Below are 20388 nucleotides of genomic sequence, written 5' to 3'. Positions count from 1 at the left end.
TTACATAATTCTTATTCCAAAAGGGAAAAACCAACGGCAAAAAGGCAACAACCCAGTTTCACTTAAGCAAAACCGAAGTATAGCAGTGTAACTCCAAATCTTGAAGCTCAGCTGTCTGACTTCTGGGACTCAGAACAGGCTCGATCAGTTCTGCATCTCTCTGTCAGCCATGCCCAGCATGCAGTTTATCCAGTAGAATCAAGCTGGCTCCACTTCACTGGGAAATGTTCTTGATGGTCGTAGCATCTACAGTATTCCGGAATCTCCATGGCAACTGAGGCTGCATCTTTACCAATGGTCCTTCCTGTATTTTCTTCAGGAACTTGACCCTGCCGTATGTTGCCAGGCCTCACCCAAACTCAGTGGCCTCCTATGCCTACAAAACCAGTATGTGGGAGAGTCTTAAGCATTACTGAGTTCAACTGCTGGCTTAAGATGCAGCCTTGGCACGCCTGGACGAAGGCCACCATTTGCTGACTGCGAGGAACAATTACTCAGAAGATTTAACTTCCAAGATGCTAGGCTTTTATTAACCACAGATTTTTCCCCCCAGATAAACCAGCATCCATTATTCTAGTAAAACAAAGGTTTTACTCCCATAGATTCGTAATTCTAATATCACACACAGGCATGAACATGCATGCATACACACACACACACACACACACACACACACACACACACACACACACACGAACACAGCCGTTATAGAATTTTTGGAGCATTCTCGACATTACCTCTAAAATTCACAAGCCCTGAATTTTAAAAGCCCATCATCTGTACTCCTGTCCACTTCTTGACTTTAGTATATATATATTACTTCACATTGAGTTTTAAAAAGTAAAATCAAACACTCTATACTGATCTTCACATATATATGACTGGATTTGTTTTGCTAATGTATTGCTTTGAGCTTTTATATCTATATGAAGCATATTATCTGTAGTTCTTTTTTATTTTAATACATTCTTTATTATGGTATCAGGGTAATTACCTCATATAATGAGAACTGATCTTATATTTTCAAGAAGTTCACACAGTTATTTATATCATTTTTCATTAAATATTTGATCAAATTCATCAGTTAGTCCACCTGAGTGTGAGCTTTTCTTTGTGGGTAGGTTTTAAATAATACAAATTCTTACTTGTCTATTATGAGTTGAATTGTGTCACTCATAAAGATAGGATGAGATCCCACTGATCACCACTCTGATGTTAACTACAGACCCCTTTTCAGGGGACGCCCATCTACCTGCATCCCTGTCTCTCTCCACCCTCCTGGCTGGGGTGCAGTCCCCAGGCTATCAGACAGCAGTGGCTACTCCACAGGATGGATTCATGTTTAACTAAATGGGTCTTACTTCCTCAACATCAAGATCGTATATTTTTTCCTCACAATGCAAGATCCTCTCAGCCTCCTCTGTCATCCGGGAATGAAGGAGAGCTTGACTGTACACAAACACATAATATGGATCACTCATCAACCACACGGCATAGAATTTCCTCATTCGTCTGCAACCTACTGGACTCCCGCCCCACTCTCCATCATGGACCTAAACTCTCCTCAGAGCTGCCACCATGTTGTCCCCCCATGGCATTTATAACACTTACAATACATTTCTTACCCCAAAGTAGTTTTGTCTTAATGTCCCTCTTGATCTACTCACCTGTGACCTTATCCTCAGGATGTTTTGTTTGAATGACGACCATTGCAAGTGTAATGTTTAGATGAGGTCACATTGAGATAAATGGGCGTTTTCAACCCTGTGAATGTCATAGAGTGTGTGTGTGTGTGTGTGTGTGTGTGTGTGTGCATGCATGAGCTGCTGGGGAAGCAACGTGTTTTAATGCCCACAGACACACAGGTGTTGCCATGAAAACCAAAGAAGACTAAAGTTTGATACAAATACCAGAAGCTAGAAAGAGGCAAGGATTTTCCCTCCTCGTTTCAGAGGGAGCTTTGATACTGGACTTGCAGCCTCCAGAGCGCTGAGAAAACAAGTAGCTGATGTTTCAGGTTGCCCAGTTTCTGGTTACTTTCTTTCTTTTCCTATGTTAGATATCAATCCTAGACAATGAAGTCTTTTTAGATGTTATTTTTTGAACAAGTTTTGACAGTTTGTATCCAAGACCTTGTCTCCTTCATTTGCAAGTTACCTTATTAACATACATTTATACATAGTTTCTTATAATCATGTAATAAATTTCTACAGAGTGGGTCATGTGATATATGTATTTTCAGGCCTAATTTGGGGCATTTCTATCTTTTTCCTCTTTGTAAATTAAATAGTCATTAAAAAAAAGAATCATAATTTTTGTAGATCTCTCTCCATTTTTCTGTGCAGTAGTTCCTCATTTATGTTTGGTGTATATATCTGTGTGTGTGTGCTGTTCTTTTTTGTTTGTTTGTTTGTTTTTTTTGTCTTAAAACTAAACTTTTGAGACCCTTTTCCAAGACAGTGCTTTGCGGAAGTAAGTGCCTTTCAGATCATGGTTTTAGATGGAACTAGGAAATTTTAATGTTTTATTTTTGCCCAGTTAAAACTACTTTTTAATTTTCTTTACCTTTTTAGCCATTGAATAATTTAATTTCCCAACACTATTGTCGATTCCTAATTTAATTCATTGTTACCAGAGAGGATACCCTGTACAATCCCATTCATTCTAAATTTATTCACACCTGTTTTATGACCCACCATATGGGGCTATTCAAAAGAACAGACACTTTAAAATGAGTATAAATTCTGCTGCTATTAAGTAGAGTGGTCTGCACTTAGCATTTGTGTTGAGTGTTTTTTTTTTCCCTACAGCTTCTATATACTTAATGGTTTTGGGTCTAATTTCCTACCAATTATTGAGAGTATTGAAATATCAGACTCTTGTTGTCTACCTCTTAATTCTATTTCCCCCACCCCCTTTTTGCAGCTGCTGGGCAGGCACTAAATCACTGGGCTACACTCTGAACTCCCAGTTCTATCAATTGTATTGTTGGACTATAAAAGTTCTTGAATTTTCTTAATGTGTTGGCTATCTTACAGTGAAATCTTTTTATTCCTACAAAGCTTTAATTTTCTTAAAGTCTATTTCCCATGCCCACTATAAGTCTCTTAGAGTTACTCTCTGTGTGTACAGTCTGCTGTTAAGTATTGACAGTCTTATCATAACACGTGGTCCATTTCTGCCCTGTTGTAATCATGTATATCACAGTTGAATCATTTAATTTGCAAGCTGCTCCATAAGAGGGATGATATACATTCCTTTATCCATCTTTTTAAAAAAATATTTATTTATTTAATGTACATTGGGGTTTTGCTTGCATATATGTCTGTGTGAAGGTGTCAGATACTCTGGCACTGGAGTTACAGACAGCTGTAAGCTCCCATGTGTGTGCTGGGAACTGAACTCTGGTCCTCTAGAAGGGCAGTCAGTGCTCTTAACCACTGAGTCGTCTCTCCAGCCTCCACCTTTATCCATCTTTTGAAACAGTTTTGGGTGCAATATATTTGATTCATTAGAAGTAGTAAAGGAAAAAACAAATACCTCCTTTACAAGATAATCCAGTTTTGGGTGCACGGTGTTGTTGCCCGGCATCTTTGACCTTCAGGCTGGATTCTGAAAGGTGGCCATGTCTGTCTGTTTCCCTGCTAGCTCCCACAGGACTGGATTGTGGACTGACAAAAGAGGTAGACCACAGCTCCCGTTCTGATGTAAGCACCACCTTTTAGGAACACTAGTTTAAATAAAGTGGCTAATACCAAGAATTGTTGCTTGTCCATCAAGGCTTAGCTACAATTCAAACTACATGTTAGACCATAAATACACGTTAATATTAAATGGAATGTGCATATTGTTATCTTATCTGACCATTAAAAATACTTTTGAGCTCCTAAGAGCACGAGGATCGCAGTCACCCTGGGGCATCCAGGCCCCAGTGCAGGCACCAAGCAGGTCATTCTTAAGACCCCTCGAAAGCAGACCTTCAAGATCAGATTGACATCAACCGGGAGAAGATAGCAGCATTGAAAGAGAAGATTGAATCTGAAAAGGGGAAAGACGCCTTTCCAGTAGTAGGTCAGAAGCTAATCTATGCAGGCAAAATCCTCAGTGATGACACTGCTCTCAAAGAATACAAAACTGATAAGAAAAACTTGTGGTGGTTATGGTGACAAAACCCAAAGCAGTGACAGCCCCAGTGCCAGTGACAGCTCAGCCATGGAATGCTCCCACCATGGCTGCAGTTAGCTTCTCAATGGCAGCAGTTGTGGCTCAGGCTCCAGCCCCCACCCCTGCTTCAGCTCCCACTTCCACACCAGCATCTACTACTCCAGCCTCAACTACAGCATCTTCTGTACCCGTACCTCTAGTGCAACTCAGCCTAAGAAAGCTGCAGAAAAGCCAGCACAGTCCCCAGTGGTTACTAGCCCAGCACCAGCTGAGAGTACACCAGGAGATTCGTCCTGGTCAAATCTTTTCCAAGATGCAAAAAGTGCCCTTGTGACAGGTCAATCTAAGAGATTATGATAACTGAGATCATGTCAATGGGTTATGAACGAGAGCAGGTAATTGTGGCCCTGAAAGCCAGTTTCAACAACCCCGATGGAGCTGTGGAATATCTTCTAATGGGAATCCCGGGGGATAGAGAAAGTCGGGCTGTGGTTGATCCTCCTCCCCAGGCAGTGAGTAATGAACTCCTCAGTCTCCAGCAGTGGCAACAGCTGCAGTGACCACAACAGCAATGACAGCTACTAGTGCTGGAGGTCACTCCCTTGGATTTTTAAGGACTCAACCTCAGTTTCAACAGATGGGACAAATTATCCAGCAGAATCCTTCCCTGCTTCCAGCTTTGCTACAGCAGATAGGTGGAGAGAACCCTCAGTTGCTGCAGTTAAAGGCACTAGATTTCCTGAAGGACTTGTGATTCAAGCTTACTTTGCTTGTGAGAAGAATGAGAATTTGGCTGTCAACTTTCTTCCACAGCAGAACTTTGACGAAGATTGAAGAGACTCTTTTGTATCTCACTCACACCAGTGCATTACACTAACTTTGTTCACTGGATTGTCTGGGGTGACTTGGGCTCATAGCCACAATATTTGGTATACGGTAGTAGGTTGGTGGGGTGGGAGGGAGGGAGCTAGGACACAGGGCAGGGATACACATGATGCATGTCTGCTTCAGTTAGCAGATACTACAAAGCCACACACAAAAAAGTGCAAAATACTAGACAACCAAACATCCGCCTTTGCAGGTCTTCATTCTTCCAAACAGTAGGTAACATTTCCTGGGTTTCATTCTAGTGTATTAGATCCAGAAATTTAGTGTAATGTCCTGCTTTCTCTTTTCTTTGACTTAACATTAACAGTTTCTGAATCTTTGTTACCTAGAATCTACAGTCTGTTTTAAGGCAACACTGGATAATGGCTTTTTGAAATTGGAAAAAAATTGGAGCATCTGTAAACAGAAATGCCAAATTATTGGTGGTCATTGTTGCTGCTTCACATAAATATGAAATTGATGCAAAAGGAAGCCCATTCTTCATGTTCAGTACTTGGGAGGGTAGAGGGGGACATTTTCTTAAAATGAGAATAATTACTGCGTGTAGACGTAAGTCACAAACGATGCCACAGCAGTTTGGAATTATAATTAACAGGGTAGTATTTATTTAAAGGGGAAAAAACTTACAGATCACCGTCAGCCCTCTGTACGACCAGGAAGGGAGTCTAGCCGCCAGCCGAGCAGGAAGTGAAGAGAGCGAGAGAAGGAAGTGGCCGCTTTTTTAAAGGGAGAGAGACCACGCCCCAATGGGCGGGTATCTCAGCGGCTATAGGCTGGAGGAGCGGAAGGACCTCCCGCAACAACTGCGATTTTAAAATTTCCTGATTATTGAATGTGAGACCCTCTAACGTGATTTGAGAAGCTGCACATATATAGGCAGAGTTATTTTTACATGCTTTATTTGTTTGGGGAAAATTGGTAGGTGTCTAATTACTGTTTACTTCATTGTCGTATTGCAGTAAAAATTAAAAAAAATAAAATCATATTTTACAAGCTAATATAACAATTGTGTGCTTTTTATGTTAGAGAGCTTATTCTGGCATTGACTCTTTAGTATTTTTGGTTTTTTGCTTTTTTTAGCCCTGGCTGTCCTGGAACTCATTCTATAAACCAGCCTGATCTTAAACTCACAGAGATCCACCTGACTCTGTGCCTTGAGTGCTGAGATTAAAAGGTGTGTGCCACCACCACCCAGTGATACTTCAGCATTTTTTAAGTCTTGTTTACATGTAAGAATCTACTGACTATTAAATTTAGGCTAGGAAATTAAGACCCAGGTGACATCTGTCAAGTTAGAAGGGATTCTGGCATGATACAAAAGGCTCATCTTAACTAGAACTTTTAAAGTCTAGCCTGCTCAGCAAATCATTTCACACAGGCTGAAAAAGCAGGTTTGAGACAGGGTCTCATGTGGCCCAGGATAGACTCAACCTGGCGATGCACCGGTGGGTGTCCTGAACTCCTGATAGTCTTGTCTCTACTTTTCAAGTGCTGAGATTACAGGCATTTGCCATCATACATGGTAAAGTCATTTTCAAAAAAACAAAACAAAACAAAAATCTCTGTTCTCTCTGTCTTCTCAAATGCCAATGAAACATTTTACTTATATTTAAAATAGGATAGAAATGTTTTCATTTACTTTTTTTTTTTTTTGAGACAGGTACTCATATAGCCTAAGCTGGTCTTGAAGTTATGTAACTGAGGCTGGCCTCAAGTTTCTGTTCTTCTCATCTCTACCTTCAAACTGTTGGGGTTATTGGTGTGTATCCTCATACCCTACTCCCTAAGCACACTCCTAAGCCCTATCTACAAATGTATGTTTCTTTTTTTTTTTTTTTGAGATTACTGATTTGAAACTTGATTTCTGGCTCTTCTAAAGTCACCTCTGCATTTAATGACTTAAATAGTGACAAAAACAATATAAGTATAAAAAGGTGTGGAGGGTGGCAGAGAATAGAAGACAGGAGTGAAGAGGTACAACTTAACATCAGTGCAGTCATGACAGGCTGCAAACTAACAACAGTGGGACTAGGCCTCACCATTACAGTAATCAGGAAATGCTCAGACAGTACCCTGCAGGGACCAATCAGAATTGAGACAAAAAAAAGTACTAGATGCTCCGGAACATTAAGAATACCTTACCTGCCCAAGCCACACCATTGTCACCTGTATTCAGGGGCCTAGTTTGGTGACAACATGTTCCCCGGTTGTCAGTCAGGAGTCAGTGATCTTCCACAAATTCGGGTCAGCTGATTCTGTGGGTAGATGAAGTCACTGGTAGGGGGACCAGGATCTAACTCTAATGCATGAACTGACTTTGTAGAGTTCATTCTCTATGGACAGATATCTTGCTCAGCCTAGGCATAGGGAGGAGGAAGACCTTGGTCCTACCTCAAGGAGGGGATGGGACAGTTCTATTGACTTCTCAGGGGAGGCCTTAACCTCTCTGAGGAGTGGATGGGGTGGGTGGATAGGGGTAGCAGGAGGAGAGGAAGAAGGGGGAACTGGGATTGGTATGTTACAAAAGAAAAAAAAATAGCTTCCTGAACTTGTATATAGGTTGCCAATTTTCTTGTAGTGATACCATTACCAATCCCTGTTTGATAAAACTGTTACCTTACTCCTGCCCAATCAGTTCAACCCCCATCCGATTTTGGAATTTCCCTATCCACCCATCCATTACTTTTAAAAAATCCTGCCTCAACTAAGCTCAGGGCTCCCTGATCCAACTGCTGTGTCAGAACAGATAGAGAGTCCAAGTTCCAGTTTTGCCAGAAAGACTTTGCTTTTGTATATGGACTCGGGACTCCTGGTGGTCTTTGGGGAAGGGAGCTCATGACATGGGCATAACAAGGAGTATATTAATAGGATGGATGCATTATGATTGATCAGAAGGAAAAAAACAGGGAGTCCCTCTATTTGAGAAATTGCACCTATTTTTTCTAAGGAGATATATATTTAGTGTAAATTACTTCTCCCTGTTTACGTGGGCTTCTGTTTTCAGGAATGCAGTTTCTCATTGTCAGTCTTGGACCAACATACTCTTTCACCTTAAAAGAGTTAAATTATAAGGTTCAAGAATTCATCCTTGAATTTGCTAATTTTGTCATTTCGAAGTCTCAAATATATCTTGTATAAATGAGCCACATTTTCACTTACATTCCAACCCTAAGATAAACATTTCTAGGAAGAGTTATTCTATTATACAATAATAGAAGAAAAACTTTTGTGGCACATGAAGTTTTAACCCACCAACTAAACACGGCTGCTATAACCTTTGGAAAATAAACAGAGGGCTACCTGCACCCAATTCGCGCCCTGGAAAAGTGAAACTTTCCTCCAATTCCTAGAAAAATTGATGTCAAAGACGTCTACTTGTACGAAATTAATGCAGCATAGTCTTCAGCTGAAGCTGGCTTCTACACTGCCCACGAAACCGGTTCCACACTGGAAGCAGAGGGGAAATGGCATCAAATGACCTAAGACTCAAATACCTTATACCTCAAGCCCTTCAAGCAGTAAACAGGCAAAGCAGCGCAGCCTCGGAACTGCGCCTGGGGACCGAAACGTACACCATGGCCTTGTTTCGCTGGCCTACTTTCTGAGACTAGCGGCTCTCTCCGGCCCGTGTGGAGCAGGCAGTGTCTCCCCTGTCCACTTCTCAGGCTGCACTGGGCCAGGAATGAACTTTCTCCACCTTGAGGGAGCTGGCTATAGGCAGGACTCATGCGCTCTGAGTGTGGTAAGTGGTCTTTGGTTATTTGTGGTGGTAAAAGGACGCTGACGTCGTTGTTACTCTGTGCTGAGTCGGACAACCCCTATATAATTAGCTAGAGGAACCCGAGAAAGGCCGTAAACAGCAATGAGCATGCGCGGCCAGTGTGCTTCTTTACAGCCAGGCCGCCGGAAGTGGAGCTTCCGGAATAGGCGTCCGTGCGGGAAGTGGAGCCTCAGGATTCGGAGTCCGGGCGTGATGACGCGCATACGCGGGAATACGTGAGGACGCAGGCGGGTCTTAGAGAGAGTGAGTTTCTGCGTCTGTTCGGCTGAGTTTGGGGCGTCGCTTTTGTGCGGCAGGTGTCGCGGCTTTCCCGGACCTCAGATGGAGGGGCCGGGGCTGAGATCCCTGGCGCGGGCCGGGCGGAAACGCTGCCTTGGGGCTAGGGTCCGCCGGGCGGAAGCGCTGCTTTGGAACCGGGCGGGAGATCAGAACCGGCCGGGCTGGTCTGGGTCTTCTTATCCCCTCAGGCTCAGGGTGGGTGAGAGTTGGGGTGGAGGGGGAACAGGGGCCTGGTGGTGGTCGGGGAGGAGACGCGGGCCGGTCTCACCCTGATAACTTGCCCGAACGCTTGGAAGTCAGGGCTTCCCCGATGGGCTTTTGATAGGTTCCTCTGATATCGGCAAGTTTGAGACGAAATTGCATCAGCCACAGAGCTTATTGTAGCAGGTGTTTGTGGGACCGCTGCTTCGGTCTCGGTACGAAAACCCATACTAACCTCTGAAAGGCTGTTCCACGTTATTAGGGACAGACTTACACCTGAAGGACTCATCTCTCCTGCCCACACAAAAAACTCGTATTGTATGCGTTTCTGTTGTTGCAAACAAGGCATCAAGTATTTTTTTAAAACTATTAATATCTGATTGTTACACAATTAAGATTTATTTGTCAGGCTGTCTTAAAGTCCCTTTCAGTAGGTTCGTGGCACACACTTTTTGTTGTTGTTGTTGTGGAGGGTGTCTAGTTATCATACCTCTCTCCTTTTTGTTCCAGAGTCCTCCTTTACCTCTTCCTGCTTTTGTTACTGATTCTGCTTCCACTCTTCTAGTGTTCTGACTCATTCCAGGAGAGCAGGTGATCCTCACACAGTAGTCCTGCTTTGGTCCCGGAGTGCCACATTATCAACGTCTTCTGGGAAATTGTTGGCAATACAGATTTTAGTGTCACAGCCCTTTGAGCAAGCCTTCAGGTCCATTCCAGTGCTTCTGGGTGCTGAATTTCACGAACAGCATAGCTATAAAAAGTACTTACTTACGAAATCACAGATGATGTTTGAATAAGGTGAAGTCACTTAACTGTGACGTCATAGTGCTAAGCATTCCATGAGCTTAGGTAGTGCTAACACGTTACTCAAAAGTCGGGCGTTACTAAGTTACTAGACCTGCATGAAGAAAGCACGGAGATTGTGGAGGAAGGGCAGATTGTGGGATCCATAGGAGTTGGGAGTCCATGGATATTGTGGCTGCCACATAAAGGATATTTCTTTTATCCTGTCACATTCTGAGAATTTAGACACAGGATAACTTTTTAGCTGGATATGGTGGCTTACACCTGTAATTCTAGTACTCTGGAGGCTGAGGCAGGAGAAATCCGAAGTTGGAGGCCAGCCTGGGATACATAATGAGGCACTATCCAAAAAATCAAAACACCAGAAAGTTACAGCAGTAGGCACTAATACTAGTATTATTTACAAAATGGGCTGATAGTAATTGTGACAAAGTAATTTAAACTTTTTTGGTTTTCTTGTTTCTTCAGCTTAGTTATACCAAAGGTTGACCTAGAATTTGGTAAAGGCCAGAACAGAGTTGAAAAGAAAGGTAGAGGAGTGGCTAGCACTCCAAAGCCAAAGCTGATGATGTTTCTAGCCTTATCTTTTGTCCTCATATGTCATACAGCTCCATCATAGCAAAGAAGGCCTCCTGTCTGTTTTTATTTGAAGGCTCACAATTAAGTTACACAGGCTCTCAACCTGCTGATAGTCTTCAGGTTGCTACATGTAGCAATTTCTAAGAATTATTCCTTTCTCCAAGAGTTCACCTAGGGGAAGAAAGAAACATTCAGGATTTGAAGCGGCTGCCCTAGAGCCTAGACTTTGTCACAGTATTGAAAAGGATTAGCAACTAACTGTGGCCTGTATAACATACAACTTTGACTAGAGAGCACTGGCACTCAGTACCTGAGACTCTGCAATTCCATAGGGAGTAAATTGTCATGTACATATGCTGCTTGTGTTTCTGTCAGTATCAGTTAACCTTACCACCAAAATGATTCAGTCCCATCACGAAACAATTGTTTTTCAAAGGCTCCAAATGTTTTCTTACTCTCTATATGAGAAGGATGGGTAGCTATGGTTCTGGGTCAGACCAACCCTGCTTGAGTCCTGTCCCCCCCCCCCCCCCCCCCGTGCATTGATTATGGCCTACAGACAAATTAGCATCTGTCCAGTTTTAATCTCCCCTGTAAAGTGGAAGTCATAACAGCATCTGAGGTGCCTATGTTAAATGAGACAGTGTGTTAACTCTTATTTGTTACTGCATCATGTTAGACAATGTCTCTTGTTGGAAGGGGAAGAAATGTTTGTCAGTTTCATGCTGACTGCCCTGTTCATTTCCTAATGACACAAGGTCATTTTATTACCCAGCCACTTCTCTTTTCAAGTGGCGAAGCTGCGGAAGTGAGAGTCAAGGCTTCATAACATTGTGAAAGAAAGCCGACACTTGGAGAAAGTTACAGCTCAGCTTGGTAGAAAACCATCAGTTATTTCATCGGCAGTGATTTCTAGACATTGTTTTCATAGTTTCCAGAAGATTAGAGTTAATTAACATCAAAATGTCTTTGATTATCTTATACTTGATTTCTTTGGGTACAGATTTCTCTGTCATATGATGCTCTTTGTGTTATAGACAATGATACCTCTGCAGATAAATGCATAAAAATGTTATTGGCCCTGAAATAATCGATATTTTTCAATATATATACTTTACCTAGAACACTGGTGTGTTCTACTTTTTTAAAAAAAAGTCGAAGTCCTTATATTTTCCTCATGTTTTTACATAGCTATAAATGTATGAACATGAAATATACTTAGAAAAATTCATAATGGGCCATACTTTTGTTTACTTTGTAGTATGCAGGTAAGGAGCAAATATAAGAATAAATAATCTATACACTTATACGTGTACTACATTAAAATTATTCTAAAAAGTCATTAAAAGTTTGAAATTGTTTTTAAAAGAATTCCTTTGATGGAGCTTTTATTCCGTCTAAACAGTGATTTTCAGATTTTTTGTTTGTTTAATTTTGTTTTAACTTGGAGCCTCTTAAGCAGAAATTTACATAGAAAATTTAAATGTCAAAAGACTCATGATTTCTGTGGGGTTGAAAGACACAGACTCCTGATGCAGAATGTGTCTAGAGAATGGGATTCTGGGAATCTGTGTATGAGTCACTGTCAGTGACATAGCTCCACAAGGGCTCTATACCTAAAACTGTGATGTTAGAATCCTTAGACATGTCGCTAGTTTTGTCACTGGGGCAAGCATATGTCTGGGTTTTCATACAGAGACATGGGTGATTATTTAAAAACAAAGTAACAAAAACAACAACAACAAAAACCTGAACAAATAGTCTTCAGTCTGTATTTTTACAGAAATAGGATTCCATGCAGAAAAACAAACAACAAACACCACAGCTTTTTAAAAATCCCTCTTACACTGTGACAGCTGTATGTGTATTAAAAACTGCTTCATATTTTAACTGTTATTTAGTATCATAAGTGACTGGGGAAGAGAAACAATGAGTCAAAAGAAAGTAGATGGTGTTGTTTGTGTTTACAAGCTGTAGTGTTTTTGCTGTATGACAGTATCTGCTTTTCATTCATATGGTAAAGTAGTTTTTGTTTGTTTCTGTTTTACTTAATTTTTACTTAATAATGACTCCCCATAAAAATCTAACCATTTGTGAGCTTGTTCCTAGTAGTGGTAGTACCACTGTCATTTTCACACATTGAGAGGGGTTTCCTGGTGACAGCTGGAGAGTGGGGGAGGGGAGTCACTTTCAATCAACCAGCTGCTCCTTGCAGCATCATGGTGGTGATATTTCAAAGCTGGTGGCTAATTCTGGCTGTATTCGGAAAAGAAAATGTGTCATATTTCTGGGATGCAATAGATAGCGTGCAGGAGCCCTTTGGGATCCAGATGATAGCCAGCTGACAGCGTGTGCATTCAGGCTTGCATGTCAGTGTTATTTACCGTCTAGTTTCTTGGACATTGTTACATGTACATCATAATTACAAAGCAATAAAGTCCAGTTCCATGGGGAGAAAGTCTCATTACTTTATGGACAGGAAGGGAAAATGAAAACCGAACTACAGTGGTGTACTACGTGCTTTTATGTGGTATGCTATTTCATCCGTCTTCACCGTGGCTTTAGGAAGTCAGAGGGATTTTCTTTATCCAGCAGCTAAAGAGCCAGCAAGTTCAGCAGAACTGAGGTCTTGCTGTGTCCAATCCAAGGTCACATACCATATTTGACCCCTTCTGACTTTAACTTCAGGGATGTTACACCATGAGCTGTTTCCTCAGGGTGCTAAATGACGTATATTTTTATTCCAGAGTCACAGTATTAGGATAGCAATGAATGAAATTTATGTATGTATTACAGTGACTTCGGATTTATAAGTAACATGTAATGAGTGTGTGTTGCAGCCATGTGTAATTCTGGATTTTCTTTTTTTTGAACAAAGTGTTTTGGGCAACACTGAAACCATGATACCTTTCTTTCAGCAACTTTGTAATTTTGTGCATTGTGATGAATGAGTTGTGCTTCAAAATTTGAGCCACTATAGAAAGATGATATACTGGCACCTCGTCTCTTCCCATGTAACCAGTATCCTCTTCTTCCTGTCAAGGTGTCCTAATTTTGTATTCATGAGGGGCTTCTACATTTCCACCCTGAAAAGTCCTTTAATTTTTATGAAATGGTTTTACTACTGTTCTGTGGAATTTGGGGAATCATTTCATCTTCCTCATGGCTTAAGGACAATGTTTCTGATAGTGTCATTGCCATAGAAAACCGCAAAGCTTGTTTTGCTATTTCCTATGTATGCGTGAACACGTATGTGCAGTTTTGAAGTAGTTCATCCTATGCTAATGCTGCTGTTGATGACATTTCCACTTCCTCAGAGGACTAGCTTGTTAAATAGAAGGAGTATAGGCTGATCCAATCATGTTCTTCATGTGGTTTTAGACACAGACCCTGCCTGTTCCAGGCTCATGATTATTGAGATGTGTCTGTTTATGCACTGGGTGAAGTGAGAATTGAATGGATGAGTTTCTGGGAAGTGCTTAGAACCCTTCCTGGAGGCCATGAGACGGAAGAGATTCAATGCTTGCTTAGTTTTGCTTCTTTTCTTTTTTTTCTTTCCCTTTTAAGATTTATGTATTATGTATATAGTGTTTTGACTTCTTATATGTCTGCATACCAGAAGAGGGCACCAGATCTCATTATAGCTGGTTATGAGCTCGCACTTGTTTGCTGGGAATTAAACTCAGGACCTCTGGAAGAGCAACCAGTGCTCTTAACCTCTGAGGCTCCTCTCCAGCCTGTTTTGTTTTTTTTTTTTTTTTCTTTTGTAGTGGATGAGTGCAGATGTTTGCCTGAAGTTTTAGAGACCTTTTTATCCAGTGGCACTTCATTTGTGTACAGAAATGCAGTGTAATTACTTCTAATTCATTCTTTTAAAAACACCAGTTTGGTAGAACTAGATGACACAACTGAGACCCTCTGATTTTCCTTTCGAGACTACAGTCCTCATCTTGTGCTCAACCAAGAATGCGCATTGACGAGGACTTCCTGGAGAAGTTGCTCTTGCCTCCTTGAACCTGTGCTCCCTTAGGAACATCAGGCCCACAGTGGACTGTTGAGATAAGCCTGTTTGACCTCCATGTTCTGGGTCCCTTATGGGCTAGAGCCTTTGTTAGTCTAAAGGAGATGGCAGTGCTTGAAATAAACTCACACCTGCTTGTGAACACTTTTGTAAATATGTCGTTTTGTGATAGACCTCCTGGATTGCACACAGAAGAAGCAACTCTATCTGATGTGATCCAAGCAATTTAATTAAAGTCGAGACTGACTGGAAACTATGTGGATGAGCCCAGATTGAACAGAAAATCCTGACGGCTGTACCTCAGTAAAGACCAGTGATAAGGAGAGCTCTCTGGGTTTGTGTACTTGTGGCCACGTTCTTCCAGTGACTGCTGCCCTAGTTCCAACACCATCAGCTAGTCTACCAGTTCCAGGACGAAGTTGTTACTCCAGGTAGCTTACTCTTACTCTTGATTGAGAGTCCCTCTTTTCTCTCAAGATCGCAAATGGGGTGGGCTATAGATTCTTGTTAGAGGAAGAATGAAGTATTCATGCTAGCTAGGCAGAAATCCCCAACCTGTCCCAATCACCAAGTCATTTGCAGATGTCCCGTGTACTTTGTGGGAACGCACCCAGTCTTTGAAGTGTGACTGCTTTTCCCACTTGACTAGTTTTTGCGCAGAGCGGATTCAGTTCCATAAATTATTCAGAAACCGTTCATGCACGGATAAAATGAGGGGCGGCAGTGGCAGGCAGCGCTTTCTCACTGACTCAGGATAGACAAAGAAATCCGATGTAGAGCAAAGATGAGATTGGAAGTCCTTAAATCCTCTTGAAGGGTGTGTTCATGGCATACTTGCACTGTGGTCCCCACGTGAACCCTGGTTTCAAACCTTCGGCTGCAGGGCTGTCAATTGGGAAACTTTAATGAGCTCTCATTACACGAAAACTTCTGGTCTGAGCGAGGAGGAACTGGCTTATGATTGATACTGGAAATCATGAATGTTGACAGGGCAGGAGTAGAGTTGGCTTGAAGTCACCTAGAGCTGTGGAGCAAAATTGAGGATTATATGCAAAATCTAGTAGCTTCAATTTTTCAGTCACTTTTTATGTGTAAATATAGTCTGATCACTAGTGTTGAGCCAAAAGCACTTTTAAAAGGGGAAAAGAAAAATTTTGTCAGCTGACATCTTGAGATTTTTTTTTCTTTTACTCACCATCAATGAAGGGTCATTAAATTCTCACAGTGTCAGATAATCTTGACAAAAAGTGGCTTGAGAGTTGAGTATATAGTTTATTTTAATTAAGAGTAATTTATGGGGCCATTGAGATGGCCCAGTGGATAACGGTTTGCCATGTAAGCTTGATGACCTGAGTTCAATCCGAGGGGCCCATGTGTAGGTAGGAGGAGTGAAGACCAGTTCCACAAAGTTGTCCTCTAATGCACTGTGGCCCATGCCCAATAATAGAAAATAATGATAATCCTTCTTTTAGGGTTCTTTCATATACTGTACTGTTAAAAGGTATGTGTGTAATCCAGTTACATAATACATCGTAAATATGGGGGATAGCATTCCTAGAAAGTGTTAGTCACCATCTTATAAAAACACTCAGAAATATTTCCAACTTTTTTTCTTCAGATCTATTTTAATTCATTTGTGCACTCAGACCACTATCACTTTGCAGTTTATGGTTTTATGGTGTGTGTGTTCAAAAATCTCAGTTTTTCCTTATAAAATCAAACGAGTCTGTTATCCTGGGGAAAAACTGACACGTTTCTGAAGGTCAGTTGGTTAGTGTATTGTGTAGCTAGCCCTTACCCACACTGCCCTATACTATGGGCATTAATAGTGCTCACCTTAGATATAATTTTGTCAGAAAGGATCGGTATGTTCCTCTTTCCCAAGCCACCCTGTTGATGCCCCCACTCCCTAACAAGTTTTATGTTTTGAAACCGTTAAAGGTGTTGCTTATCCATCATCATGCTCCTGTTTCCTCGCCTGTGCCAGCGCTCCATAGGGTAGCAGTACACCCTGGGAAGCCTTTTGTCCTTCCTGTCTCCCAGAAGCCTGACTGCCTTTCTTGTGGAATTCAGCAAGATTGCTTTTCATCGAACAAAGCTGAATGTTGCTTTCTAGGTGAAAAAAATAATTAAATGCTTTTAAAGATGTATTTGATTAACAGGAAGCTGATCTGTGTAAATTAATTATAAGTGTAATGATGTCATAGCCCTGTCTTTTGTTATTAAGCAGGTAATTGACCAGGAGTTTAGAAGCTTATTGTAGCTGACGGTTGGCAGTTTGACCTTGTGTGCTGTCTGGAAGGGAAACGTGCACGATGAATGTAAATGCAGTTTGTTCATTGTCCTGCGTTCGTGGTCAGAGCATCTGGTCCCAGGGTCTTGTTTTCATTCTTTCATTACTTCTCTGTTGAAATTGCTGGCCTAGCATATAGTCCCAAACTGGGCATTATACTTATATCCCCCACTAAAAGCATTTGACCAAACACAAATGCCTGTGTCCTTGAAGAACTATAATCAAGACATGAAACCTGGGCACATTTGGGATATATGATCCAGTAAACAATTACCAAAATGAAAAGTCTCTGTGTTTTAAAGTCTGTGTGAAGGAACCTAAGACAGCTTTTGATGGAGGGACATAGGAGCACACTTGATAGGTGGAGAGTTTTTTTCCATATTGTAATTTGGCAAAGTAAGCCAAGAGTACTTAAGAATGATTGGGTGATGGGAACCTTTGGTGAGTTCTGTTAAAGATGGGAATGTAAGGACCATAGGCTGGATATGACCATCTAACAGCTCTTCCCAGGCATAGCCACCCCACTCTTTCCCATGCTAACTGTACTGTCAGCCCCGTTAGATAGGACATAGCAGTTTTAAAAATCACAATGCTATGTCAAATTACTCCAAGGACTAAGGAGCCTGGAGAAAGATACTGTCACGAGAACAAGATGGCAACCATATTCAATGGCAGCATGTTTTACATGTGTGAGTGTGGCACAAAGTGTGGCGCTCTTTGTTCAGAAAGCCTTGGGCCTTGCTTCCGAAGGTGCTGCAGCGTGTAACATACCATCCAGTGGTGAGAAGATGGGATCTAGAAAAGTGAGGCAGTGGGTGCTGAGGAGCATGTCCACTCTGTGCCGCTGGTCTCAGCTGGGGCAGCTGTCTGCAGGCATCCAAGTGGATTTCTATTCAGATGTTTCTCTAAGTATTGGGTGAGTTGAACACATTTGCTTATTTCAAAAGACACGCTTTAGCAGAAGCCAAGAGACTGTTTGCTCCTTCTACATTCTTTCCTGGAAACCCATGTTCTCAGGGTTGATAGTATAAGTTCACTGGCTGATCTACCTTTAAAACCCCCTTTCTCCTTTTACCTACTTGTTTTTCCCATCAAAGCTTGACTCAAGCAAGGAAACAGCCGTAAGTTTTCTGAGTTGAATTTGACTTAGCATACTCTACATTGGTAAATTTGTATATTCTTGGCACCTTGCTGAAAAGCATGTGGACTAGATGATACAAGATACAACCTTGTGGCCAAGGACAACACTAAACCCAGATAGCTGAGATTCCCGTCATGAGAAAGACACCCACTTATCAGGTGAATGTAACCTGCCTTACGCTCTGTTGGGATTTTGCAGGAGGAACACAAAGACTGAGTGGTCCTATACACCTGTACAAAGATGGTCCTTTGGGCGAGACCCAAGCCAGGGACCCGTGAGAGTTACAACTAACAGCTTATTCACAAACTGGACCGTGGTCTCATTTAACGAAGTGACATTTAAGTAGGTTATTTGAGCTAAATCCCGGCTTGTCCACAACATGAGTACTGATTGATAGGCTCTCCTTCATTGTTAGCCAGGTCAGTCTTACTATGGACGAGAACGCCTGAGGATTAACAAGCTCTGCATGTGTGTGTAGAATTGGCCAGTGGTCCTCCTTATTTTTGATGTGTATTTTTAGAATAACTAGAAAGCAGAGTAGAAATGTATATTTCTTTTACAATCATTTAAAACAGATGCTAGACTTGGATTTTCAGGACTCTGGGCTGCAAAGCAGCCTAATGTTTCAGCTCAAGAAAGAGATCATTCCAGAACCGCAAAGGTGAGGGCTGAACTGAGCTGAGCAGATGTAGGCCAGCGGGTACAAACAGAGTGGGAGTACTGTGGCCTGTGTGTGAGCATGGGGGCACTGTGGCCTATGTGACCAAGCGTGGGGTACTGTGGCTGTGTGACCTGTCATATCATTGACTTGTTGCTTTCAAAGTCCATGTTACCCTGTGTGTGACTCTCTCATTGCTTTGGTGAAACACTGGAGGAGAGCCACTAAAGGAAGGAAGGGCATATTTCGGCTCGCGCTTCCAGGGCTTACCATGGCATCAGAGCTTGAGGCAGCTGGTCTGCTCTCACAGATGCCAGCGCAGCTCATGTAGCTCTTTTACTTTGGACTTCTCGTCATCAGTAGAGTAGGAAAGTTTGGGTTTTGATTTGGGAGTGGGGGAAGCTTGTTTTCCTGTTTTATTTTTATATATTTAGGCCATTGTTTCTCCCTCTTTAGTGATGAGATCAGGACAGAGTTCAGAGTTTAACCCACCCTTCCTTCCTTCCTTCCTTCCTTCCTTCCTTCCTTCCTTCCTTCCTTCCTTCCTTCCTTCCTTCCTTTTTCCCCTGAGACAGGGTTTCTCCATAGCTTTGGGAGGAGTTTAACCTTTCTGCTCCACCGTCTTCTTGGTTGTGTGCAGCTGACCTCACCTTCCACCAACACTCTCACTCAGTGTTAACACTGCGTCTTGGTTTTGTGAACAGAAATCCCCTCATCATCAAGTCTCTACCCCCGATTGTGTTTATTATCATTGACATGGATTTTAAGGCTCTAAATAGAGGACCACTTAATTTGAAACAGTCGTTCCATGTTTAATTTAAACGCTTTTCATAGCTACCACCTCCCTTTGCTTCAGCAATTCTGTGTTTACACAGATAAGGCTGCTTGCATGTCAGTGGGCTCCAAAACTCCTGACTCCAGAAAACCCCATCTGTAGTAATTGGGGGTCGACCATGTGGAAAGTGATCAGGCCACATGGGTGTGAGGCATGAGTGGGAGCCATGCCTTATAAAAAACCCGAGATCCCCTGGCCTGGTTCTTCCCACATCTAAGGCTCTCATCACAGTGACATCAGTCTGCTGCTCTGACCTCTGCTTTCTGGCTTCTGAAACTCTGAGGACTGAACGTTTACAGATCTCGGTAAGTCTGAATTAAATGTCATGGTATATGTTGTAAATAAATGTTGCTTCAGGATTAAACAAAATTGGTTTCTTTTAGTACCGTTCAGGAGTTGCTTCAGGCTTTATTTATTTCCTCCAAGAAGCGTTCATATGGAAGAGAAATAGGAGTCAGACTTTTTGTTTGTTTGTTTTCACTGTGTAGCCCTGGCTGTCCTAGAACTCACTCTGTAGACCAGGTTGGCCTCAAATGCACAGAGATCTGCCTGCCTCTGCCTCCCAAGTGCTGGGATGACAGACATGCAACGATGCCTGTAATAAGTGTTTCTCATTTTATGACTTAAGTCAGAAGACCCTGGGGCTGTATAGCCAGACATTGAACCATTTCCCCATCTACTCTGCCATCACAGTGCCAACAGATTTTTATTTCATCTGAGGCTCCTGTTACCCGCTGTTCAGTG

At 42.0% G+C, this 20388-nt stretch overlaps 1 protein-coding gene and 1 pseudogene across 2 annotated transcripts in view; both read left to right on the top strand.

Annotated features, from left to right (window-relative positions):
• Nucleotides 1–3995: 3995 nt before the first annotated feature.
• Nucleotides 3996–5109, top strand: LOC101999360 (annotated as a pseudogene).
• A 3902-nt stretch (nucleotides 5110–9011) lies between these two features.
• The window catches only part of Rhbdd1 (rhomboid domain containing 1), a 121025-nt gene continuing 109648 nt past the window's right edge, over nucleotides 9012–20388 (top strand). Inside the window, exon 1 of one of the 2 annotated variants that reach the window (XM_005360039.3) lies at nucleotides 9012–9076. The gene's annotated coding sequence lies outside the window, so the exon portion shown is untranslated. Of the gene's footprint in view, nucleotides 9077–9199; nucleotides 9308–20388 lie in introns of those variants that run through there. The other variant, XM_026785818.1, reaches the window with a different exon arrangement.

This window comes from Microtus ochrogaster, linkage group LG2, assembly GCF_000317375.1.
Source record: "Microtus ochrogaster isolate Prairie Vole_2 linkage group LG2, MicOch1.0, whole genome shotgun sequence".
NCBI classification, from domain to species: Eukaryota; Metazoa; Chordata; class Mammalia; order Rodentia; family Cricetidae; genus Microtus; species Microtus ochrogaster.
This window is presented reverse-complemented; position numbering and strand designations above follow the sequence as displayed.